The 27,237-nt window shown below is 41.2% G+C and overlaps 1 pseudogene; it reads left to right on the top strand.

The window, feature by feature from the left end:
- The first annotated feature begins 1,503 nt into the window (after window positions 1–1,503).
- Window positions 1,504–25,960, top strand: LOC143388953 (short transient receptor potential channel 7-like; annotated as a pseudogene).
- Window positions 25,961–27,237: the final 1,277 nt, after the last annotated feature.

The following is a 27,237-nucleotide window of genomic DNA, read 5'->3' as shown; positions in this document are numbered from 1 at the left end:
TCTCATTCAATGGCAAGATCATGGTTCCAGTTCTCAGGACCTAACCTTGGAGTCACCTTTGTCTCCTCACTTTCAGCAGTCCACCTGGATGATGGACCCCACCTCTGGAACATAACAAGCCTGCCACAAGTTTTCCTACACTGTCCCCACTGGATCTCAGCTCCATCTTTCCCAGGCTCTTACTTCTTGCCCTTCAGACTTGTAACAACTCCAGGCTTCTTCTGCTCAAGAGAGCATTCTGAGTCATGTCCCCCATGAATCAGACACTATAAGTCCTCTGCTCCAAGCCCTCTGTTGATTATTCATCTAATTCACAGTGACAAGAAGGGAAGAGAGCAAGACCAAAAAGTAGATCTGGCTCTGAAGCCAAATTCATCCCTGGTTGTAGAAAAATGAGCAACTCTATGACTCACTTTCCTCACATCTGTTCCTGCTTTAAAGTCACTAAAGGTGGATATCTTAAAAGAGACAGGGGTTAGCAGACCAGGGGTCCTCCCAAGCCTCCTCCCTACCCTTGAACTCTGACTTACCATGAGGTCTGGGCTTCCTGATCCACAGTAATAGCCCTGTACCCCATACCTTTATGCCCTCCTCCTGCTCCTTGCACAGGCTATAATCCATTCTGCTGATGCACAGGTTCTTAGAGAGTGTGGCAACAGCTGCATTTGGAACATTGAAAAATGCAAAGAAATAAAAGGAGAAAACAAAGGCAAAGAAGAGGAGAAAGAAAATCTCCTGTGAGAAATGGATGGCGGCTGTATAGTTACAAGGGATGTGGTTTATTTTCCTGGCAGTGCTTGAAAGTGCAAAAACCCAGTGAGGCTCTGAACTCACCAACTCCTAACAGCAATATCTGAAAACATGGAGGACAATTTGTCCCTGTTTACCAAGGATCCCTGGATTCCTCTCCTGTAACATAACCCACAGCCTTGGGCCAGGGTTCTGCCTGCTTCCTCACAGGCTCTAGCCTCTACCCAAGACCCAGATCTTGACATTCACTGTCAACATACTCCCTGCATGATTCTAACAAAGTTTTCTTTTTCTTTACCCACCCCCAGTACAGCTCCTTCCCCAGCTTCCCATATATCTTCAAGCTCCATGGCCAGGTGTGTTGTCACCTCAGACAGTTCAGTTGTCTCTGGCACTTCGTTGGAGATGCTTTGGGCTACAAGGAACCACAGTCCCAACTAAGCAAGTTCTGAAAATGCTGAGAAATTTAGAACAAAACCTGGAAGGATGAAACCAGGCATTACCTACCCCAGGTTTACCCAGAACAAGGGGAAATTGCCATTTAGGGAACAACATCTTTATACTCCTACTTTGACAAGATATAAGAACCTTTCCCAGGACCCCATTGGCCAGAGTGAGGTCATGGGCATCCCTCACAAAAAGGAGCCCAGAGGTATCTGACCAAGTGCCTGGGAGAGCCAGGACTGGTTTTGACTGCTCACCATTCCTTTCCATTTTTCCTAGAAAAACCATGCAGCAGGCAGAGAAGCGGGCATGGTCAAACGGCAGACCTCGGCTTCCACACTCACTTCCTTCTCTGCCAGTGTCCCGCCTGAGCGGCAGCCTCGTCCTTTCCTCCCCTCAGGTACACCTATGGAACTGCATCTTTCTAGACCTGCCTCAGATCATCTGTCTCCCCAAATAATGACAGATGCTAAATCCTCAAGCATGATGCTCAGATGAGCACTCTAGCACCCAATTCTGCTGGTGGCTCTCTTACCCACTCTTGTTAGTTGGGTTTCCATCACTATCACCATAATACCCAACAAACTCCCTAGAGGAGGAAAAGCTTATTCCAGCTCATGATTTCAGTGCTTCAGTCTATGCCTGGCTGACTCCATCACTCTGGGCCTGAGGTGAGGCAGAATATCATGGAAGGTGGAGGAATGCTTCTCAGCTCATGGCTACCAGGACTGAGAAGAAAAGAGAGAGCTTCACTAGCCTGGAACAAAATATAAACAAAAAGGTACAAGCTCAATGATCTCCTTACAACCTACTCACTCTAATTATCACCCATTGACTCCTTCATATTATTAGCCCACCAAATTGATTAATCCATTGATTATATTACAGCTCTCAGGATATAATCATTTCACATCTGAACAATTCTGTATTGAATCACACATGAGTTTTGGAAGACACTTCCTATCTAAATAGCATGTACCTTACTAGGTATAAACCTCCTCTGACTGAAACTCAAGGCCTTCAGCAATATGGCCATTGATAAAATAAAGTCTGTGCTGTTTTCATCTAAACCCTGAGAGGAACTGAGAAAGGGAAGTGACCTTCCTGACAATAGGTGGCTCATTCATGATCTCCCCAAGTCAACACAATCACTGCTAATAGAATGAAAATCTCAGGCAGGACCACATGGTGGTCATATCAAAAACTATGTGAAGACTGACTCTGAGGCCACAGAAATCACTAAGTCCATCCTTTTTCTAACATGAATGACAGCTGCCTCTTTACCAACATGGAATGTGACTCTCCAGTTATCTTCTCACCCCTGAGAAAAAAAGAGTTAAGATGCCTCATCACCAAGCTGCCTCACCTCTTGACCCTGTTCTGACTCACATCTTAGAGTCATTGAATTGAATACAGAATCTTCTGAGGGTCACTGCCTGATGTTTCTTCCAGAGATGCTTCTGTGGGGCTGTGGAGCCATCAGAAATCTAGGTAAACTGATTCTGACCACAGGTGACAGAATGCCGAACTTCAATTGGTGGATATTAGCATTGTGATCTTGTTTCTAATGTTATTTCCCTCAGGTCCCAATATGTACTTTAAAATTCAGAACGTTTTTCAGCAACACAGGTCACTCTGAACAGGTCTCTACATCCAGTTGCCATTTTGCAAGAGATATGGAAGAAAGAGAAAGGAAGTTGTTTACAATATTCTAAATATGAATTAGCAAAATCCATATGTGATGACCTCCATGGGTCACAGGTCCTGCCACTGTAACAAAGAGAGACCAAGGAAAAGACACATAGGGTGGGGAACCTGCAAAACAAGACCTGCACAAAGACATACCAAATAGTGCATGGGGTGTCTGTCTTAGTCTTTGAGCATGTGTGCCAGCCGTGAGGCTGGTTACTTCTGGAGGGAGGAGGGACTAGGGCTATGATGCATCCATGTGGGATGCTAACAAAGTGTTTCTGACTTGGTTCTAGGGTGTTTCACATAATTTTTCACTAAGTTACACTTTTTTCTCTGTGGTCCCCTCCCCTGCTTTGTACGTGGATTGCCTTCAATTACTGTGACAAATATCTGAGGTAATCAGCTGAGAAAGACAAAAGGTATATTCTGGCTGACTGTCTGCAGGCTTCACTCCATGATTGGTTGCTCTGTTGTTCTTGGACCTGGGGTGAAACCACATATCACCCTAGCAATGCATGGTGGCAAGTGACTCACTTAATGGTGGCTGGGAAGCAGAGAGTGAATAGGCCAAGTTCCTCAGTCCCCTGAAAGCAGGCCCCTAGCAAGAAGAACCTCATTAGGCCCTCCCCTTATAGTTCCCACCTGCTCCCAATAGCACCTGTGGCTGTGACCAAAGCTGTCTCACCTGGGCCTGTAGGGATCATTACAGATTCAAACTTTAGTTATGGCAGTGCTTCATTTAAAAAGGAAAGGATTGGAAGTACCCCCTCCACTGGTCTTTTTCTACAGATAGGAGTCTATAGGTGGGAGAAGCCAGGAGCCCACTGGGGTCATCCCAGCAACCAGAAGAGAACACAGCTTGATCAGGGAAGCCAGAAAAATGGGGGCATGGAGTGGAGGCCAGGTTCTGGATGCACTGGAAGTAAGAACCAGCACAGCTGCTGACAACTGAATGGAGCATAAAGAAAGAGAAATTGGCACCGGGGTGGAGCTCAGGAGCACAGTACTTGCCTGGCATGTGTGAGGCCCTGGATTCCATCCCCTGCAGCACAAGAGAATGTTTTTTAAAAGAAAGATATAGGAGGCACAAGGTCAGGCCTGTGCTTCTACTTCCTTTGTTGCACAACCAGACAATAACAAACTCTTTCACCTTAGTTTGGTGTTTGTCACCCCTAGGGCAAAACAGCAATATTCAGGTAGATGTCAGGGAAATCTGCTTTGCAACTATGATAGTCCCAATTCCCCTGGCTTGCATTCTTGTCCCTGGCAGGTGCCTGTACTTTTATTTCTGTTCTCCCACTAGCTGAGGGTGCCCAGCCAGGGCTCACCAGCTAATGCAGGCACAGGGAACATTTACCTGGTTCAGGGGTGCTGACAGTCTAGACCAGGAGAGTCCTGGTAATCCCTGTGTCACCAGATCATCCAATGGGAAGGTGCTTTTGGCAGGAAGGCTGCCTTCAGCTTCAGTTGCTACAGGGTGGGGCCTGGGGAGTCTGTAGCCATCAGCCCTGGGAGTGAGGAAACTGATCCCAGTGAAAAGTGCAGCTGCCTCCTCCGCCAACTCACATTGTTAGTTGATTGGTGATCCCAGAAATCTGCTACTTTGCAAAAAAGAGGGAAAGCAAAATACTTTCTACTTTAAGAAACCTCTGAATTCCAGTTATCTAATTGGTTAAGAAAAGGGGATTCCATTTTCTATGTATTTCCTCATTTAAATCTACTCTCAGAGCCAAGGAAAAGAGCAGTAGATGGGGATCCTCACCTTGCCTTGACCTTTATCCCAGAATACTTGCCCCTGAGGTAGAAAATCTCCTGTCCTTGAGGCCCAGCTGTCTTGGTTTTCCCAGCTCCAAGTAACATACTGTATGCACTCAATAAAAGTTAATTTTCCATGAGTGAATGAAAGAGTAATCCAATAATATTTCTGAAGCATCCTTAACATAAATATGTAGCCTGTGCCTCATGATGCTTTTCTTATACAATCACTCTTACTTTCAGGTCACCTTGCAGAATTCCTTATCTTTATTTACCAGATCCACATTTTAGAGTTGTAGGTAGTTTTGCATTCACTCATACAAGCATTTATACTGTACCCACTATTTGCCAACCACTGTTTCACAGTAGCTTAAGAAACATCAATAAATAAAAAAAAATAATCACCTGCCTTGTGGGTGTCATTCTGATGAAGAGAAGCAGAAAACAAAGAATAAATTTCCTCTCACTCACATTGTCTTAGGCCCACTGGTCTCCTTGCCTCACTGCTTCTGCCTCAGAAATCCTGCCCAGGCTTGGCCCCTGTGCCTGGTGAGTTCCTCCTGCAGGAAGCTGTGTAGGTCACTCCTTACTTCCTCAGCTCTTTGCTCAAAAGTCAGCCTTCTGAAAATAAGGCCTTTTTTGAATCAACCGGTTTAAAATTGCAAGTCTCCCTACCCTACTTCCTCCTTTTCTGCTTTCCCTCCCTTCTCTGATTTTCTTAATAATAGTTACCATCTCTGACAAGACTATGTGTATGCTCACTCTTTCTTGTCTAAATTAACATTATTATTTCTGCAGTCACACAGATTAGCAGCTGCTCTTGTCATCTTCTATTTAATTGCAGTCCTCTCTCCATAAAGACATTTAATTTTCTCAATGACCTCTTTCAGTGGCCACATAGAGTGCAATAACCTTCCATACTCCCCTGTCTCCTTCTATTGAACATATAGATTATTCCTCTTCTGCTGTATCATTTCACAGGATGGTTAAACCCAATTAGAAATATGTTCTTCCTTCACTCCAAATGCTTTTCCTGGTTATCAGCAGAATTTTAGAAACTTCTGTCAATCCAAGATATTTAAAGCATGGGATGGAGAGGTTAAGGCCACACAGAGACTAAGAATATATAGCCAGCAGAGTAGAAGAAAATCCAGGAGGACATAACATCAAGGATGTCAAGTAAGACTGAGGAAGGAAGGACAAATTTACTTGTAGGCACGTATATTCTGTAGAACTATCAGATGAGTGGCTTTGCAGAGTATGAAGTGAACCAGAGACTATCACTCCTTCCAGTCTGAAGAATCCCCAACATTAGTATCCTATGTTTATTACCTGATTACATGCAGTGACTCTAGAGTAGTTGAAGAGCTTATAATAAGCTTCTAAACTGGAGCATGTATCTCTAGAGGTGCTCATCAGTGGAGTATATAAAATGTTAGTAGTTCCCAGAAAGGCATTACAGGCTTGGAGGTCAGGAAAACTTTCCTAATGTGATTCCTCCATATAGGAATAGAATCATTTCACTCTGCCCCAATCTCCTAGAAAAACTGGCAGTGTCTTCTTAAACAGAAGCTACAGTACTGAACACTCAATTGGAATGAGATGCAAATGTCCTGTTCAGTAGCAAAACAAAGAAGTGTTAGGGGAATTGCCGCAGTCTTGCTGGGCACAAAATAACTGAGCCACCAAGAGGCACTTCTAAGTTCAAAACAGGAACTCCTCTATTATCCGAACTCCCACGAACACCACAAACGTGGCCCTTCCAGGAACCACCAACCGGAAAAATCTCTCTTCCAGTACCTCCTCAACCAACACGAACTCTCCAGAAATCCCCAGGAGAACTCCAAAGTAGCATGAGAACTCCAAAGTAGCAGGCACCCAGTGGACAGCAGGGGTCTAATATGCAATTGAATACACAGATTAACACAACCATCATCATCTCAATGGCTCCCTGGCATCACTTCTCAACAACTCCCTTCTGGCAAAAATGCCATGCATCATTACCACTTGGCTGAGGCTATCAGCCTCTCCCCACTTCTGTTTAATTAAACACCAAGCATGTGGTTTAGGGACCATGCCTGTCTTAGGTTGTCCAGTTCTACATATGGTCCTTACCCATCATTGGATGAGGTGACCTCAAGGTGTTAGCCTCCTGTCTTAGGTTGGTACCATTGCAATTGGATCATACCTGTCATTGACTACTGGTTCAGCTTACAGCCATACTTGTGGATAGGCCTTTGCACCCAGAGGGGGGGTGAGGTTCTTTGCCTCACCTCTGTTGGCCCCCAAATTTGGCCTTGGTGCCAGTGGGGGGTTGATGTTCTTTGCCTCACCTCTGTTGGCCCCCAAATTTTAGCTGAATGACCATCACAAGCAGAAGGGAGAAGGATACAGAAATGCCATGACACCAAGCCAATTGACAGCTCCTTTGGAAAAATTGTACCACTGATGACACCACAAGCAAAGATACTCCAGCCCTACCACAATTCCCTGCACCAACAGATATTTCACAATGCATACAAGTGATACATAGTCCAGGCAAGTTCTGCAAGCAGTTCAAAGCAGAGGAATCTATTAATATGTTCATTTCCTCCAAAAGTTGATTGAGCATCACTTGTTGAGTTACATTATTTATTGATGCATCAGTTTATACAGTTTGTTGTGATAGCTATTGTAGAAGATGTAGTATGGTTTTATCTTTGTCTTCACCAGCACTGGGATGAAGATAGGAATTCTGGCAATGATGGCTAAAAACAAAATTAGTTAACATTCCAGCAGGCATTAAAAGAAAATAATTTTCTTAACAATTTAGTATCCGGAATAGAATTAGATATAATGAAAAGGAAAGGTAAAAGTAAACAAACAGATCTGTTAACCTCCTTTTTTGTTCACATATTAAAACAATCCTCCACAGCTGTTTAACCAATTTAAATTAAACCATTTAAATCATGTGAATAATAAAAATATTTGGATCCATTTTTTCATGAGTGCTCCTCATATATGATATATGGACATATGCACATACAGACATACAACACAAAACACAAGTGTGCAATATAACATACAACACATAAGACAATAATAAAGGCCTTGTAGCTTTAGACAGGTGAAATCTCCATTGCAATGTTTAAAAACTCCACTGTCAAAAAATAGAACTGATCAGAAAAACATTAACCTAGGTCTGTATGAGCTCAAAAAATAAAATAGAACTTCATGATGTGGGAAAAGGCAATAATAAAATAAATATTGAAAAAGGCATCCTGGTTACCACCTGGGTTTGACTCTTCTTTGGATATCCCATCATTTTTCCTGTAACTTTCATAATGGGTCTAAAGGTATTCCCACAAGCAAGCCCCAAGGTTTTATAAATTTGAAATAGGCTTTAATGGTGTTCATTATTCATTAGCCTCCAGGTGTGGGAGAACCACTGTTTCAGATGTAAGGATATCAGCTGATATGGATTTGAGCCAAGTCATCTTCTTTTTGTTCTGTAGAAATCGCTTTAGTTAGTCTCTCTGGAATCCAAATTGGCTGCTGTTCTCCTTGTGGAAATACACAAACAGAACCCCGACTCCAGACAATCACTGGGTTAGAACCTTTCCATTGTCTGTTAAAATATCCTTCCAAAGTACCTTAGGCTTATGTACATTTTTTGGACACATATGCCTTTCCACAGCACTAATCCCTGATAAATCCAAATTTAAAATATTTAGAGTAAAAAGAGCTATTTTAAGTTTATCTTTGGGGGATATATACCCCTTTCCAATTCCATCTTTTTGCTTTAATAAGTATATTTTAATAGTTTGATGAGCTCTTTCAGCTATGCCTTGTCCCTGTGGATTGCATGGGATTTCCTGTTACATGAGTAATGCCAAATGATGAGCAAAATTGTTTAAAAGAGGTAAAAGCATAACCAGGACCATTTTCTGTTTTTAACTGTTTTGGAACACCCACAGGGGCAAAATTTTGTAAGCAATGAGCTATAATATCTTAAGTTTTTTCTCCGGCATGAAGGGAGCCCATAAAAAATGCTCTGTAACATGCAAATATTTTAATTTTCCAAATTCTGGCAAGTGTGTGACGTCCATCTGCCAAATATGGTTAGGTATCAGCCCTCTAGAATTGACTCCAAGATTAACTTGTGGTAAAAAGGTTATACAATTTTGACATTGTTTTATTATTTGTCTAGCTTGTTCCTTAGTTATTTTAAAACACTTTTGTAAAGTATTAGCATTGACATGGAACATTTTATGAAAATTTGTAGCTTCTTCTAGTGTAGAGAAAATATGTATGTCATGTGTAGTTTTATCTGCTAAATCATTGCCTAAACTAAGGGCTCCAGGCAATCCTGTATATGCCCTGATGTGTCCTATAAAGAATGGATCTTTTCTGTCCCAGATTAGACTTTTTATAGTGGAAGACAAAGAAAAAACAGTAGAGGAAGTGGAAATCCTATCAGCATCTTCAAGGGATACTATAGCATTAACTATGTACTGAGTGTTGGAAAATAAATTAAATACAGAATCTTTAAACATCACAAATGTTTGTAATACTGCATTAAGCTCTACCTTTTGAGCTGATTGTTTGGGTACTAAAAATGTAAATGTTTGATCAGGGGTAACTACTACTGCTACTGTACCATTCACTCATCAGTGAATATATTTGGAGCATTCATAATGGGTGTTTTTCTTGTCATTTTTGGAAAAACTAGAGGATGTGAAGACCAAAAAGACAACAAAGGATTAGATGGTAAGTGGTTATCAAATGAAACATTAGATTTGCACATGATTATCACCCAAGTATTTAACTCATTAGCTAACACATCAATTTGATCCATAGTATATGTAGTAATAATTTCATTGGGAGAAATTCCAAAAACTCCCTTTACTGCTTTTATCCTTTGGCTATCAATTATCCTACAGCCTCAGGATACCTAGTAAGAATAGTGTTAGGAGAATAAGATAAATGTATCCACAATAATGGACCTTCTTGCCAAAATACTCCTGTAGGAATATTTTTTGTTGGTAGTACAACAATTAATAAAGGCAAACTTATATAAATTCTATCCCAATGCATATTTTCCATAGGTGTTTCAATGATTTTTAATGCTTTTCTTCCTTTATGCGTTAACATGTGGGGTGAATGTGGATCTGATGGACCTTTTAGGATATCAAATAAAGGTCCCAACTCTCCTGTTGGTATGCCTAGATAAGGCCTTATCCAATTTATGTCTCCTAATAACTTTTGAAAGTTGTTAAGTGATTTGAGTTGATCTACTCGTATTTTGAATTTTTGGTGGATGGACCATGGTTGAGGATAATAGAACTCTTAAATAATTAATTGGAAAATTTAATTGTACTTTATCTATTGCTATCTCTAGATTATAATATTTTAATGTGTTTGTAAGTGTGGCATATCATTCTAGCAATGTGTTTTTATCTTTGTGTGCTAATAATACATCATCCATATAGTGAAATATTTGTAGTTTAGGATTTTGATTTGTAAGTGGCTGGATTGCTTTGTTAACATAAATTTGACACATAGTTAGGCTCCCTTGAGGGAGTACTTTCCATTCATATCTCTGATCGGGACCTTCATGATTCAGTGCAGGGATAGTAAATGCAAAACGTGGACTATCCTCAGGATGAATTGGAATTGAAAAAAAAAAAACACAAACAATCTTTAATATCTATAGCTAAAACATACCAGGTTTTTGGCAAAGCAGACAATTGAGGAATCCCTGATTGAGCAGGTCCCATAATAACCATTTCATTATTAATGGCTCTTAAATCTTGCAGTAATCTGAATTCACCAGATTTCTTTTTAATGACAAAAATGGGAGTATTTTAGGGAGATACAGAAGGTTGCATAGGTTCCATCTGCTAATTATTGTTTGACCAGGTCATGGGCTGTTTGTATCTTTTCTTTAGTCAGGGGCCACTGAGGAACCCATACTGGTCTTTCTGATTTCCAAGTAATTTTTATTGTCTCAGTGACCCCTTCTGAAAACCCAATCCATGTCTATTTATTCCTTGATCTATTTGAATTGGTGCTGTTATACCTTGTTTTTGTTCTCCTTTTTTTTTCTCTCCTAAAACCTTGTCTAGCCCTAATAGTGGGCATATTTAGTTTGATGATATTTGTTAATGTCAAACCTATTTGATATAGAACATCTCATCCCTATAAATTTATAGGAAGATGATCCAATACATATGGCTCTATAGTTTCTTCCCATTCTTCAGGATCCTTCCAATTTAATAACATTGCACTTCTATGGGGATTAGTTGCCATTCCAAGCCTTGAAGCATTTGAGTGGCTGGTTGTAATGGCCAATGTTTCGGCCATTCTTGACAAGAGATGATGCTAAGGTCTGCACCTGCGATCAGTAGCCCATTAAATTCATGTCCTTGAATATTTAGTGTTAGCATGGGGTGAGAATCTAAATTTAAAGACAGCTTAGCCCAATCTACACCTGTGGAGCCTAATCCGATGGAACTTCTTTTTATAATACTACTGGAAAATTTATCATGCAAGCTGAGTATTATTAATAACTGTGCTACTCTATCTCCTGGTGAAATTACTGATATACCTCTTGGAGAACTAGCTATAATTTTATTTCACCTTCATAATCGGGATCAATCACACCAGGACTTATCATAAGTCCCTTCAGAGTAGAACTGCATCCTAATAATAAGCCTACTCTTCCTTGGGGAAGAGGTCATTTTACCCCTGTGGGAATGATTTGAACTCCCATCTCTGGAGTTAGTACTGCTCTGGCAGAGACGCAGATGTCCCACCCTGCGCTCCCTCTGATTTGTCTGATGAGGGATCTAATGTATAATGTCTCCTGGGCACTACTCTGATGGTGTTGCTGGGTTCCTCCATTGCCCTGTATATTTGTGGTCATTGGCCCCGGAGCATTGCCCTCCCCCCGTCCATTTTTTGGCAATGGAATCCGATGCTTTTCCCTCGTGGGTAAACACTTGTCCATTTTTTGCTAATGGAGTACCCTCTATGGTGGTTTGAGAATGGAATTCATTAGCCCAATGTCTCCCTCTACGGCATCGTGGGCAAATACCCAGTATTCTACCCCTTTGATACCTAGTTTTGTTAAACCATCCTCCTATGGGGAAACTCCTTTTAAAATGTCCTGTTTGTTCACAATTATAGCATGTTTTTGGCCTGGCATCTAAAACCTGTTTTACTGTAGCTGCCAAGACTTGCCCTTGTTCATTAATGTCTCTACATAATTTAATATATGAGTTTAAATCTTCATGTTTCCATGGTCTAATGGCCTCCTTGCACCAACAATTTGCTTTCTCAAAGGCTAGCTGTTTAATTAATGGCATTGCTTGCTCTGTATCCCAAAAAACTCTGGTAGCTGTTTGAATAAGCGTATCTACAAATTCAGCATAAGGTTCATTAGCTCCTTGTATTACCTTAGATAATTGACCTTGTAAACCTCCATGTCCTTGTAAAGTCTTCCATGCCCTAACCGCATCAACAGCAATTTGTAAGTATGCCCCAGGATCATATGCAATTTGTTGCTGCTGATCTTCATAAGGTCCCTTTCCTAACAACATATCTAGGTTCCTCTGAGGATAACCAGATGCTGCATTTCACCTAGCAGTCTCCTTGCAAAATTCCACATTGGCAACCTTCCATAACAGTTATTGTCCTCCATTTAGCACAGCTTTACACATACTAGTTCAATCTGCTGGTGTCATTTTCAAGTTGGTAATGGATTCGACCAAGCTTACAGTGAAGGTGCTTGAGGACCATAGGTTGTTACAGCCTCTTTTAGCTGCTTCACTGTTTTGAAATCTAAAACATGGTGATTTCACTGCCCTTCTGCTACCTCAAATACAGGGCATGCTAATCTTTGACGTCCTATCTCAGGATCCCATCTATCAATTATGGGGTTTGAGGGCCACTCAGCATATATTGTCTCCATAGGTGGAGCTGTTGGTTGGAAACTTATGCCCTCTGGTGATAGAAAGATGTTAGTAGCAACCTCCCATTGTAACTTCTCTTCAGATAGCCCCTCCTTTTCTACACTTTTTTTCCCTGTCTGACTAACTCGAGAGACTTTCTCTTTTACTTCATTTAAAATGTTTTCTCCTAGACTAAGCAAACAAGATTGTACTAACGTCCATAATGGTAATGTGACAACTAGCAGAGTTCCTGGGCTTTCCTTTTGTATCTTTTTTAAATCTTCACCATGATGGTTCCATTGTGATATATTTAACAACCCCGCTTTAATGAACCATGGGCTACACCTTTGTATCATCTTAACATATGCCCTAACTGTTCTTGATTTTACTGAGATGCCTCCTTCCTGTAGCATTTTACTTAATGCCCTTTCAGTTTGGTTCTTATTAATTTTTAATTACATACTTCCTTAACAGAGGTATGCCTCACTAAGATAATGCAAAAGAAAACCGATACAAAATGAAACAAAATTGGAACAAAAATTCATTATAGCAGCCTTTCTATCCTCCTGAAATTTCCATCCATCCTTTCTTCCTATCTGTTCCTCAGATGCAAATAGTTTTTCCTTAGATGTGAGAGGTTTTTCTTCCATCCCACCCATCTCCAGGAAACTGAAAACAAAAGTGAAACAAAAGGTAAGAAGAACCTTTAAATGATTACCCATCCTCTAGCACTGCCCTCAGGAGTGAGCAGTTTACCTTATCACCCTCAGGCGTTCCCCGCAGGGCCACCAAATGATGCAGTCTGGCTGGGCACAAAGTAAGGGAGCCAACAAGAGGCACTTGTAGGTTCAAAACAGGAACTCCCATGAATGCCACCCATGCAGCCCTTCCAGGAACCATCAACTGGAAAAATCTCTCTTCCGTCACCTCCCCAACCAACAGGGAACTCTCCAGGAATCCCTGTGAGAACTCCAAAGTTGTGCAAGAACTCCAATGTAGTGGGCGCCTGAGGTGGAGAGCAGTGGTCTAATATACAATTGAATGCACAGCTTAACATAACCATCATCATCTCAATGTCTCCTGGCTTCACCTCTCAACCACTCCCTTTTGGCAAAAATGCCATGCGTCATTCTGACTCAGCTGTGGCTCTCAGCAGGGAATGAGCTTGGGACCAGGTGTCAGGAAGCCCAGTCCTGACTGTGACCCCTCTCTTTAGTGGCCTTGCCTCTCTGGATTTTAGTTTCCACATCTGTAAAATATGAAAGTCTAGCTATTGCCTCACCCCAAACCACCTAGGATTATAAACTCTGAGGGCAGTGCACTGAGTTATTTTAACAGTCTCTGCTTACATCTAGGTAAGTTTTCCTAACAAAATATCCCAAACAATTTTCCAAAGTTCAATCCAGAAAGCCAGACCATGTGGCTGCCCTGCGTATCATATTTAGGGGCTTCCTAGGCACTCAGAATGAACCCCAGTCTCCTTCTCACTGCCTAAAAGAGAGCTTTTCAGTAACTTCACCTGAAGCTACTGCCTGACCCTTGAATCTTATGGAGCACCTCAGTTCTGTGGAAAGTCTTACTCCTCCTTATGTCTATGGCTACCACCTGGAACATTTTGCCAGCCCTTGCCCCTTCACCTAGTCAACCACCTGTCCCTTGCCTTAAGTTCCCCTTCATGAACTCACACTTTCACTGAGTCAATGGATATATGGGATGCCAAGGTCATATGACTGTAATGTTGACTTTCCTGAACATTTTTCATTACAACATCTGTCACCCTATAGCACTGTGACCTGTGGACAAATCTGTCTCCATCATTAGACTTAAATTACGATGAAAATGTTACCAAAAGATCAGCCCTTGTCCCCAATACCAACCCAATAACAAGGACACAGATTTGAGGAAAAAGAAGTTTTATTTCTTACCTAGAAAAGGATAAACACAGTGGACTCTTGTCCTAGAGACAGCAATTCTGTTGATCAGCAGGAACAGGGCCTTTCAAAGAGGTGATTAAAAGGCTACATTACATGTGTCCTCTGTTAATTCACTTGTTAATTTGGGAGACAGTCATTTCTGAGATTTCTGGTGCAATCCCCAAAGTCTAGATTACTTTGCTCCTATGGTGGATGTGTACTCAAGGACAGATAAATCTGCCTAAAATGGGGAAAAAGGTAAATCAGTTTCCCAGAAACTAAGATTAGGTATGGGGAGAGATTAAAGAGGAGCAGGGAGAGAGGAAAAAAAACAAAATATGTCCAGTCTAAAAATGAGTTGCCATGGCAGAATGGCAAGGGCTATATTCAAAGAATTAAAGTCAACCACTGTTACAAAAGACTATCATTATATTGATTGTTGGATCCCCAGTATGGTGCCTGGCAGAGAAGTGAAAGTCAACATAAGGTCCATGGATAAGTGAGTTCCTGACCCATCAGAGTAAGCTTGTACTTAATTAAAGGCATAGTGGAGTCAGCACAGTGGACAACAAGAAGCCTGGACTGCCTGTGTGACTTTGCAGAACTCACTTGCCACCATTATATATGAGTTTCATCACATGTAGAGTGAAGATAATCATAGTACTATTTATTCAACTAGTATGAAGATGCAGTGTTTATAAAGTGCTTAGCATAGGAACTGATACCTAGAAAGAACTCAGTAATTGTTGGCTACTATAATTAGAAAAGAAGAAAAAGAAGAGAAGGAATTTTCTTAGGACATTTTTAAACCCTGAAAGTGTCAAATCCAGAATTTTTCAAAAGACTGGTTATTGAGATAGTGTTTGGATATTAGGGCCTGTGAATGCAGCACTCCCAGGCATATTTGCCTCCTGTGAGTTCACAGAACCTCGTTATCCTGGACCAATGATAAGAAATTGGTCTGAGGGAACAGAAAAGCAAATATGGGGCCCTGAGATGGAGAAGAGGAACCCCTGGGAGCGATGTCCATTTAAAGACTGGGCATATTTAAGCCTCACAGGACTTTGAAGTGGAGCCTTTCTGAATGCCATCTGAGCCTGGATGGAAGTGAATGCTTTTTTAGCTGTCAAACTCAATCTCCACAGCCTGCAGGCCATTAATCAGAAGCTATATACATCAAGCTACTCATTTTCCCTGAGGCTTCCTGGAAAGTCCCAGCCTGTTACTTGGCCAGGCCCCTTCTTAATTATCTCTGACCTTGTTCTCTGAGCTCTAGGCATCCCTAAATGATGAGAATTTGGCCTGAAGGAGGTTCAAGTCCCAAAATACACAGTCCTTGAACCCTTGGTCTCTGGATACTTTGGTTGGCATGCTGGAGGCAAAAGACCCTGAGGCTCAGCCTCTGTATCAAATCCTAAACTACACTTGGCAACTTGGAAGTAGGGGGCCTCATTTCACTCACTAAAGTAGTTAATTTCATACATTTCTTTTTTCATTAAGCGTTTCTGCTGCTCAAACACTTGGGTCTGTTACTTTTACTTATGGCCTTGCAATAATTTAAATTACTCTGGGTAAGTTAATATATAAATCTAGGAAAACTGATGCAGACATTTGACCATGGAGAAAGTGATTTGCAATGCCCAATGAGGTGTTACTCTACCCATCAGGAAAGTCAGTTTTCTGTACATAATTTGCATTTCAGATTCAAATAGCTCTTCAGTGTTTGAAGTTACTCCAAAATCTCAATTCATTAATTTTACAAATATAAAATCTGAGGTCCCACAGCAAATCGAGGGACTTATCAAAAGTCACACTGTCATTAAATGTTGAAGCTATAACCTGAACCCAGGATTTCCTAAATTAAAGCCAATCACTCTAAGTGATAGTCTGTGATTCTCTTAAGGCCCAGCTAAAAGCAATTTCACTAAAACATTAGGAATTTTAATTTGGAGGTAGAGGAAAGCAATAAACATTTTCCAGCCTGTAATGGTTTTTCTAATAACATTTTTAAAATACCTATTTGAAGAGGCAAAATGAAAGTATATTTCAGTGTTTTAAGAAAATTATGACTTCATTGAATTATCATGCAAATTTTGAGAGGGTATGCTTTAGAAGTAGCTTTGTTAAAGCAGGGTGGAGGGATGGAGAGGGATGGAGGCAGGGCTTGGGGGAAGTCTTGTAAACAGACCTGCAGTGTTTTGGGATATTTCCTATTGTGGAAACTACAATTTGATCTTCAGCACACAAAGCCATGACTCTTCTCTAAACAGCTGCTCTCAAATTATTTTTTGTTTAGAAAAACATTTCAATTCTTTTTATTTTATGGGCCATTTCCACCAGCAAAAGGAAAAATTCTGGCAAAAACAGTTCCTGGACAGAGTCCCAGAAGAGTATAAGCAATCAGCTCATCACTCACACATGACCAGAGTTGGCCTATGACCAAGTCAGTCAGACTGTGGCTAGGGTAGAGCCACCATCATCCTCTGTCTGCTCAAGCATCATCTTTGACTCCAGGCTTTTCAGCAGCTGAACTCTCAAAGACCACTGTATTATGATGTGGGTATCTGTTAATATGGGCAATGGAGGGACAAATTGAGGATGGGAAGGATAGGGAGGCCAGCTTGGAGTAGTTGGTATTTCTGCCACTGGCAAGATAGTCACTAACAGCAGTCTCCACAGGGTGGGAATTCAGCTTTGAAGCTCTTAAGAAGAAGTAGGAAGATAGTCACCTGACACATATCTGCAAAGTAGCTACAGTATTAGTGTAGATCTAAAAGAATACCCACCAAAGTATTAGCCCAGCTGCCTCACAGGACTGAACTGGAAGAGGGATGGGGGACTATTAACATAGTTTATGCCTTTAAAATCCAATAAATTATTTTTCAAAAACTAATAACTGAAAATTAAAAACTAATTGTTTTTTTCTAATAACTAATAACTGCTAAGTGGGGTGGCTCATGTCTGAAATCCCAGCAGCTTGAGAGGCTGGGGCAGGAGGATGGCAAGTTCAAAGCTCAGCAATTCATAATGGCCCTACACAACTTAGCAAGACCCTGGCTCAAAATAAAAAATAAAGGGCTGAGGATGTGGCTCAGTGGTTAAGCATCCCTTGGTTCAATTCCTGGTACCAAAAAACACCTACTAACCACATACTGAAGCTCATTGAAACAGTTACAGAACTATAGAGGAAAGCATTCTAATCTGTAAATTAGGAAAACTGGGTTTTAGGTCATATGTGGTACCTTAAGAAATTCCTAGATTCAGTTTCCCTACATTTAATCAATGACTGAATGATCCCTTAAGACATCTACCATGTTTAAATGTCAGCAATCATATTTCTCCTATTATGCCTCCAACAAACTATCAATGGTTAAGAACTATTTCCTCTCTTCCAAAAAAGAGGATTGTCTGTAAGGACAGGGACCAGTGAGGTATCTCCTCCCAATCTGAGGATCTCCTGATTCTAAGCCTTTCTTTGAAGGCACATTTCCATTTGCTTCTGGTCGTCAACATTCCTAGAGCCAAAGAGTTGACCTTTTTTTTCCGTATCCCTATCCCGGTTCCCTCCATGCCCTCTTGTGGTCACAAACGCCTAAGGATCTGAAAACCGGGCCTGGTCCTCTCCCCCTCCTGCAGGAATGATCTGGTCGGAATGTAAGGAGTTCTGGGAGGAGGGGACGCGGGAGTACACGCTGCACCTGTGGAACCTCCTGGACTTCGGGATGCTGTCCATCTTTGTGGCCTCCTTCATGGCACAGTTCATGACCTTCCTAAAGGCCAGTGAGGCCCAGCTGTACGTGGACCAGTACGTGCAGGACATGCTGCACAATGTCTCACTTCCACCGGAAGTGGCCTACTTCACCTATGGTGAGTCTGGTTCAGCCTGGGTGCATCTGAGCCACAGCCCTGGCCCTTGACTAGGACGGTGTCACAGCCTGGGATTTGCACTTTGGCTGATTTGGGTCTTGTCGACTGACAGCCAGGTCAGAGTTCCCCAGAGTCCCCCAAAATACCTCATTCCTTCAGTGCAACCAGCTGAACAGAACATGGGGTTAATTAGTGACTTAGAAATGCATCTTTCTGTATTAGGAAGAATGAGTTTGTTTTGAAAAGGTTATTGGGGATATTCCTGTAGGTTTTTGGTTTTGGTTTTTTAAAAAAACATTTTTTTTTCTGATGTGAATCCAAAAGGAATGTATATACCAAAAAAAAAAAAAAAATCCTTCCATATTGGATCCCTGCTTTGTATAAAGATAAGGCCTTCTTTGCTAGTTCAAAAGTTCTTTCCTCATGGATATAGGTCCTTTGAACCACAAAGCCATGTGGTTTGGAGCAGTAAATTGATATTTTAAGAATAATAATGATAATAGTTATTGCATCCATTCATTGAGGACTTACTATGACCAGGAATTGTGTAGACATCTGACACACATAAACTCCAGTCCTTGTAATAGTACTACAAAATTGATCCGTTTTGTTTGTTCCTATTTTATAGCCGAAAAATAAAGTTGTTTTCATGGCAGGGATAATACTATAATCAGAAATACAGAATTGCTTTGTATAACAGGGAATCCTGGCCTGAGATGAATTGAAAGTCAAGGTGAATAGCCTTATGTCCCAGACTTTAATATTAGACCAGAATTCAAATTCTAGTTCTGTAGCTTCATATAACATGTGTTTACTTAACTATTTTGAGCTTCCATTTTCTCATATGTAAAACAGAAATAATAAAACCTATGTCAAAATGTTTGTTTTGAAGATTAAATAGTACCTGTGAAGAATTTAGCACTATGCCCTGAAAATACTAAATTTTCACTAAATGGTAATAGTTTTATCAGTACATTCTTTTGGGTAATTTTCTTGTTTAAACACAGTACTTTCTATGGTGAAAAAGAAAGATGAGAGAGTGCAGGAAAAACAGCTATTTATTTTCACCAGTAAAAAGTAGATGAATGCTTAATAAGTCTTTCTTAATGGCAGCTGCTACTCCTTGAAGGGTTTAAGTGTCAAATGTCTCTGTTACATGAAGCCATATGGCTGTTGCCTCTCCCAAATCTTCATGATCAGTACAGCAATGATCTATAGAGGATTGTCACTTAAAAAGTTGATTTGCTCTTTATTTTCAACATAAATTGTATTATGTGCAAATTTGGTAGGAAAACCCCCATTGAGAAATGAAGAGTCTTGTAGTATTACAAATCATCTACTCTCTCCTCGACTACCCACCCAGCTGACACACACATACCACCATTTGTTAATTTGTCAAATTCTGACTTTCTTAAAACACAATAAGCTTGTATATTTTCCCCTCCGTGTGGCTCAAGGTTCACCAAGGAAAGATGAGAGATATGTTTCTAAATGCCACGATTCAGGCTGCAGTATTGTTCATTTGTAACTTCTATTTCTTTATGAATTGTATTGTCTCAAATTGTATTAACCCAAAGTATAGCACATAATTGTCCTTGCTTTTGTGGTTCACCCCATGCGCTTGGAAATCATCTGCATCTCTCGGCATTCACTTGTGCTCCAATTATGGGAGAACAGAGCCCCCTTGTGGCCAGACAACTAATGGTTCTCTCCAACCTCTACAGCCCCATATAGACAGACCCCAAATTTTCAGGTTGTGATAAAGCCATTTTCCTCATGGAAATGGCTCCTAGATGAAAACCCCTAGCTCTGAATAATCATAGTGCTGCTTGTTTTACACCCATTATAACTGTTACAGGTCATTCCAGGGAGGATATTTTTCACTAAAAGTTCTGACCTGGTCACTAGGATCTGAAAACAGCTAAATCTATCTTAATAGATTATTGGTGTAGCTTTTATGGTTATAGCTGAGGTTGAAAATGCTAAATTGTAGGTGGCAGGAAAAATCCTTTTTAGTGTCTGTTTAATAGAAGAAGTCACATCCTATTTCATGATATTCAAATGTGTTTCTTATCCATGGAGAGTGACAGATATATTGGAAAACACATAATTTTTTCTCCTTAGTTGTCTTTCATGAACTTTTGAGTTATGGCCTTGATGAGAACATAAAATCTATAATGTTGTTATATTTTCAAATGTAATTTAGAATGTGCTACATGAAACTTTGTCGCCCTGCTTTCCTTACTTAAGGTTTCTTACTTGCTCTCTATTATAATTATTTAAAAGAATCTAGCTTTGAAAATGAAGAATAAATTTTTTCTCTTCCATCTCCCTTGGGGTGCCAAGATGCTATGCAATATCCTTGCTAACTGCACTTACTAAAAAGTACCCCATACCCCAAATCCAATCTTAAAAATGCCAATAATAATATCTACAGGACTGTAGTAAAAAATTACAGCTAATGTAAGTGTAAGAGCTAATTTAGGTTTCTCAATGTTTCTCAACTTAAGTTTCACTTAGCATTTCTCAACAGGAACACTATTGGCTTCTTCAGCAGGGCAATTTCCATGGTGAAGACTGTCTGGGGCACTGCAATATATTAAGCATCCCAGATATACTCCTAACTAGTCATTGTGATGACCACAGACAGCCCCACACACTTCTCTTGGGAGAGAGGTACTGCCCTCACTTAAGGATGGCTGTATGTCCTGACACATAGTAGGCAGCTGATTTGTGATAGACACTGCTCCTCGTGGCATTAGAACTGTAGTAGGAGCACTTTGCAGTTCTGCTCTGCTGCAAGAATGCCCAGAAAGCAGTTGAAGCCCTGGTGGTTACCAGTGACTGCAAGCAGAGTCTCTGCAGCTCAGGATTGGTCCCAGCCTCTTACCCAGCCAGAACAGATAGCTGTTATGGATAACATGCCTGACTGGTCACCACTTTTGGGGGGGGGGCTTAGCTAAATCAGGAAGCAACATTCTTGGCACATACTACCTGGGGAACAAAACCCAAGAGTATTTTCTCAGTCATGATCTGATCATTCCTAGTTCTAACCCTGGTGCTTATGTGAGCTTATTTATTCCAACTTGTGGTTACTCTAAACTTGTGTTCATTTAGTCATTTAACAAGCATTCATCAACACCCACTATGTGCCAGGTGCCATGCTGAGCACTGAATATCAGATTTTATTTCATCTCCCTCATAGTACTGAGTTGATAGGATCCTTAATGTACAGATGAGGAGAAAGAGGCTCCAGAAAATTAGTTGACTGACTCCAAACTCCTGCTCATAGGTGCTCCTGTGTTACGTCCTCATGCTGCTTCCCCAGTGAGTGGTACAGCACCTGGGTGTCAAGTGTAAACACTGGTAAGGGGGATGGAATAGCAAGCAGTGTGGCAAATACCAGAACCAGAGTATGTACAGATAACCATGGGAACAGACGGGAAATAGGGATTCTGTCTAGCCTGTGGGAGTCACAAAAGTCTTCCTGGAGGAGGTGACACTTGAGCAGATCTTTAAAGGATGATTGGGAATGAATCAACTTAAGTTTCACTTAGCATTTCTCAACAGGAACACTATTGGCTTCTTCAGCATGGCAATTTCCATGGTGAAGACTGTCTGGGGCATTGCAATATATTAAGCATCCCAGATATACTCCTAACTAGTCATTGTGATGATGAATTGAGGAAATTCTTCCAGGCAGTGGACCAGCACATTTCAAGAGGGTGGTACCTTTTTCTGTATTTGGATTAATCTAGGGCAGGGTAGGAATTGCAAGTCATGTGGTTGGAGACCCCTGAAGATGCCTAACTGGTTTCTCTTCCAGAGCAGATTCTATCCCCCAGTCAGTAACCCAGATTATTTTCTTTTAGCCAGGGACAAGTGGTGGCCTTCAGACCCTCATATCATATCCGAAGGGCCGTATGCAATAGTATTCGTGCTGAGCTTCTCTCGCATTACGTACATGTTGCCAGCCAATGAGCTCTTTGGGCCCCTACAGATCTCTCTGGGGAGAACTGTGAAAGATATCTTCAAGTTCGTGGTCATTTTCATCATGGTATTTGTGGCCTTCATGATTGGGATGTTCAACCTATATTCTTACTACCAAGGTGCATAGTACAATCCAGCGTTTACAACGTGAGTATCCCAGGACTCTCCCCTGAGGCTCTCTCTGGCTTTGCTGGGAATCCTTGGGAGTCTCTTGCAAGTAGTTTCTTAAAGAAATTCAGGTTTCTTTGGTATTTCTCAAGATTTAAGGTAACTTTATTCAAAGGTCGCTTAGAGTTCAGGTTCTGAAGTTGGAAGAACAAAAGAACTGGGTTAAATCCTTACTTTGCCACTTATACGCTGTGTGGCATAAGAAACTTCCTTTACTGCTTTGAGCCTTCATTTCCTCATCTTTAAAATAGACATAATAATTATACCTGCTTTGAAGGGATAGTGTGAGGATTTTGTGAGATAATATAACTCACACATATAGAATATGTCTTGGCACATTTGAAATAAATCACCAAGTTAGTCTTGGAGCAAGACCTGGGACTTTATTCACTGGGGGGTAGAAAGGAAAGTAAGCAAGCTGCCTTTGCAACCCTCAATCCCTCGCAAAAAATAGAGTATATGTTTATAGCTAAAACCCACAAGCTACCAGTAAGTCAAAACCATTGGAATATAGGAAGTGGGTCAAAATGACCCAGTACAGGGTATAGTACATTGCCCAAGAAAAATGAAAATTAAAAAGAGAGCATAATACATTCAATAAAAATAACAAACATTTTTATACCACCATGCCTTGTCAAACAGGTTGTGCTTAATGGGAGGTGGCAGAGGCAGGTTTTCTCATAGAAAAAGCATTTCTTAGATGAATTGGAGACTCAGGGTAAATGGAGTTTGTCTGGTCAAGGCACATATAGTTTAGCCCATAACATATAAATGGGAGGAATTAATATTATTGTTATAATTATTATCATTAGCATCATCATCATCATATTGCCTGTATTGCCCAGAAAACAGAACGCTGGGCAAGAATTGCATGCCAGCACTTTATTAAAGAAAGTGAGTTGTAATCTGAGAAAAATAATACTGAAGGGGAAAGAAAAGTGAAATATGGGTGGAGGGTAAGCAAGGACAAGGTCAAGGTCTCACTGCATGGGTAATACATGAAGCAAGGTATGGGGAAGGCAAATATAGGTTGCTGCCCTAAGCCATTATCTGCCAGAATACACAACCTGGGCATGATAGACCCTGCCAGGGAGACTACCGAGGGAACAAAACCCAAGAATATTTTTTCAGCCAAATCTTGAAGATTCCTGGTCCCTGTGAGAACTCATTTGTTTGTACTTGAGACTTCTCTAAACTTGTGGTTAGGAGTTCATTCCGTCATTTAACAAGTGTTTTTAGTACTTGCTGTGTACAGAGAAAGGAGCATCACATCAGGATGAGAAAGGGAACTTAATAGTCAGATCTTTCCAAACTGCAGTCTCTCATGAGTCAGATTCATGAACTCACCTACACTTTAAGGGTGGCCATAGTGAAGCCATGTCACATAGCATGGGAAGTAGGTCTGCAAGTTGGCCTGGGTCAGCAGCTCTTCCCACCTGGCTCGGCATATCACTGTCCATGCATGGGCACCAAGCAAGACCTACAGCATCATATGCCCCTGCAGACAGAGAGGAGGCCCAGGCCAGGTAGCCAGGAGGCATGTGGCCTGGGTGATAAGTAAGGCACTGATATCAGGATTCAGAGATTGTTTCTTAGGGGCTCCAGCCAGCCAAGCAGACAAAACAACACAATGGCACCCACATGCTATGGAGGTAGAGACAGAGCTCACTGACTCTGTGTCTACAAAAATTCAAAACTCCCCCTCTCTGTGGGGAATACCAGGATGATGGGGTATCTGGTGACATGGGCTTCTATCCCAAGTCTTTTGCCCTGGTTTATCTATGTAACCCTTTTTCCCTTTCATTACACGGAACCTATATGAACCCACAGGGCCATGAAAAAGGCCATGACCTAGAGTAGGACTGATTTGGCGATGATTTTCAACCAGATGTGACCCAGCTATCTGTAGAGAGAGTAAGAGATGGGGAAAGGGCAAGATCAGGAGAAAGGGACAAATCAATTGACTCTCTTGTGCTCAGGGTCTGAGCAGGGTCTGCTGAAAGGATGTGGCAGGGCTAGATGTATACTCTGACAAAGGCATTTACTGTCTGATGACTTTTAGCCAAGTCACTTGACTTATCTAAGCCCTTATGTACTCATCTGTAAAATGAAGACAGAACTTTCCACCTTCTTTGTAAATACCTACATGAATAGATGTGGCAGTTTATGTAAAGTGGCTAAACACAGAATGTTTCCAGCCTGAGTCCTTCTCCAGACCCACGAAGTTCCAGAACTTCTCCTTGCCTTCATCAACCTCCACCGGAATCTTAAAAAGAGACTTTCTGACACTTACCCCTAAGAAACCCTAAGTGGTCTGGTGTTTAAGTTTTCCAGTAATTGAAGATGGCCCCTAAGCCTTAACCATGCAGGCACCCTGAGCAATTCCCACCTTACATCAGGGCCTCAGCTTACCCTGCTTCTGGAGAAATCACCATCAAGGGAAGATACTTGTGTCTAAGAACCAAGTGCAGTGGCTGTCAGGCTGCTCAGCTCAGATCTAGGGATTGTGCTGTCCTGCCTGCTGAGTGGCCCTCAGTGCTGAACCTCAAAGGCTGTTACTCTCTGTGGCAAAAAAAGTAACTGTGTCCACAGAGAATTGGTGCCAGGTCCAGTGGTAATAAATGTCCCTGAAGGTGGCCCAGGTTGTGTGGCAGCCTTAGCACCAGAAAAGACAGAAAGACTGGGTTTCAGTCTGCACTCTGCCTCTCACTCGCTATGTGGCCTTGGGCAAGTGCTTGGCCCCAATTTTCCTAATTCTGGAAGGATAAAACATACTAAGAGATCCATCCATACAGGATTAGAATAAATGGGAAACTTACATGGTTTGACTTATCATAAATCTTTAATAAATGGTGCTTATGATAATGAAGATGGGGACAAATATGGGATGAAAGACAAACAGCAGAGACACCTGGGTACAGATTTGGCACTATAGACACCCCTCTGGGTAGTGGCCTACTTGACAAACTCTCCACCAGCTCAGGATACGCACATTATTGATTTAGGTGGACTGCTTTATATCACTCCAATACTCAGCAGTTAACTGTTTCAGGAAGGGAATAAGCTTAAAGTCCCCACAAGCAAATATGCTCTAAATGTGCTAGAAAAGAGCTAAATGAATCCCCTTGACATGAGATGCATTGTTATTGGACATGAAGAAATTGTCAGCCTAGGAACAAAAGGTCTTGCCTTCTGTGGTCAGGCCCTGATGTCACTCCCATTTTCAGTCCAGCACAGTGCCTTGCATAGAATACTTGCCCACTAAATGCTTCATGAGCAAGAATGAGAGAATAAATAGGGAAAACAGAGCCAGGTTAAAGGAAGCCAAGTAAGTAATAGACTGGGCATCTGGTAACCTAGGCTTCTGTTCCATCTCTGCTGTCCTGGCTGATCTGTGCAACCTTTATTCTCTCCCCTTACAGGACCATGAAAAAGGCCATGACTTAGAGTAGGACTCATCTGGCCATAATTTTCAACCAGATGTAACCTAGCTATCTATAGATAAAGTAAGGAGAGGTGACCTGGGCTCTCTGGCTCAGGAACTTATGGAGAAAAGTAAAATCAGGAGAAAGGGGAAAATCAGTTGACTCCCTTGTGCTCAGAATGTAATTAAGACATTCCAGACTAGAGGGACCCAGGAAAAGAGAACCCCAAGCCTTTTTGGATGGGGATATGTACAAGCAGGGAACAGCAAGTGCAATAAAAAAAGAGACAGGATAGTCATTGCCTTGGAAGTTCCTGAAATGGGATGTGTGGCTGTAAATAGAATTTAATTGAACAGAAAAAGTCAATAGAGCATTGAGGTAGAGAGAGAGGAAAGAATGGATTAATGTAAATGTCATCTTTTTACCTTTTGACTGCTCTCTGGAGTATGTCACCCTCCTAGAGATCTTCTTTGATAATAAAAAGCAATTTGAGAATAAATAAGACTCATACCTTAAGGAACTCAAAGCTATGCTAAATGCAGCTATGCTGCTGATGAAGACCCCACTCAGATGTGTGCCTGCTCCAGAGCAAAACATCCCATGGTCTCCACCCAGACCTGCCTACCCTGTGGAACTTTGAATTTGTAGGGTAAGACAGAGCTCTTCTCATCTGTTTCTGTAGATTCAGAAGAGTCAATCCTACAGTAGAAAAATGTGGGTTGGAATACACTGCGGGAATCCCCTCACCTTCACTTTGAAATGATCCACCTGCCCCCCATCTCTGTTCTGGCCATGTTCAAGGGAAAACTGGATTCCTAAATGCTATCCAAGAGTCCACTTTAAAAGGCAGCTGTTTGACGGCTGAGGTTGTGGCTCAGAGGTAGAGCACTCTTTTAGCACAAATGAGGCACTGGGTTCGATCCTCAGCACCACATAAAAATAAGTAAATAAAATAAAAGTATCATGTTCAACTACAACTAAAAAAATGTTTTTTTTAAAAAAATTGAGGCAGCTGTTTGGTCTAGAAATTCTTCAAAAGGCTGGGAATGGAACTACCATATGACCCAGCTATCCTACTCCTTGATATTTATCCAGAAGAACTAAAATCAGCATATTGTAGTGATACGGTGTTTACATCAGCTCAATTCACAATAGCCAAGTTTTAGGACCAGCCAGGTGCCCATAAACAGATGAATTATTAAGGAAAATGTGGTACATATACACAATGGAGTTTTACTCAGCCATAAAGAAGAATGAAATTATGGCATTTGCTGGTAAATGAATAGAACTGGAGAACAT

The sequence above is a fragment of the Callospermophilus lateralis genome, unplaced genomic scaffold (assembly GCF_048772815.1).
Source record: "Callospermophilus lateralis isolate mCalLat2 unplaced genomic scaffold, mCalLat2.hap1 Scaffold_45, whole genome shotgun sequence".
NCBI lineage: Eukaryota > Metazoa > Chordata > Mammalia > Rodentia > Sciuridae > Callospermophilus > Callospermophilus lateralis.
Note: the sequence above shows the minus strand (reverse complement) of the source record. Positions and strands in the feature narration are given on the sequence as shown.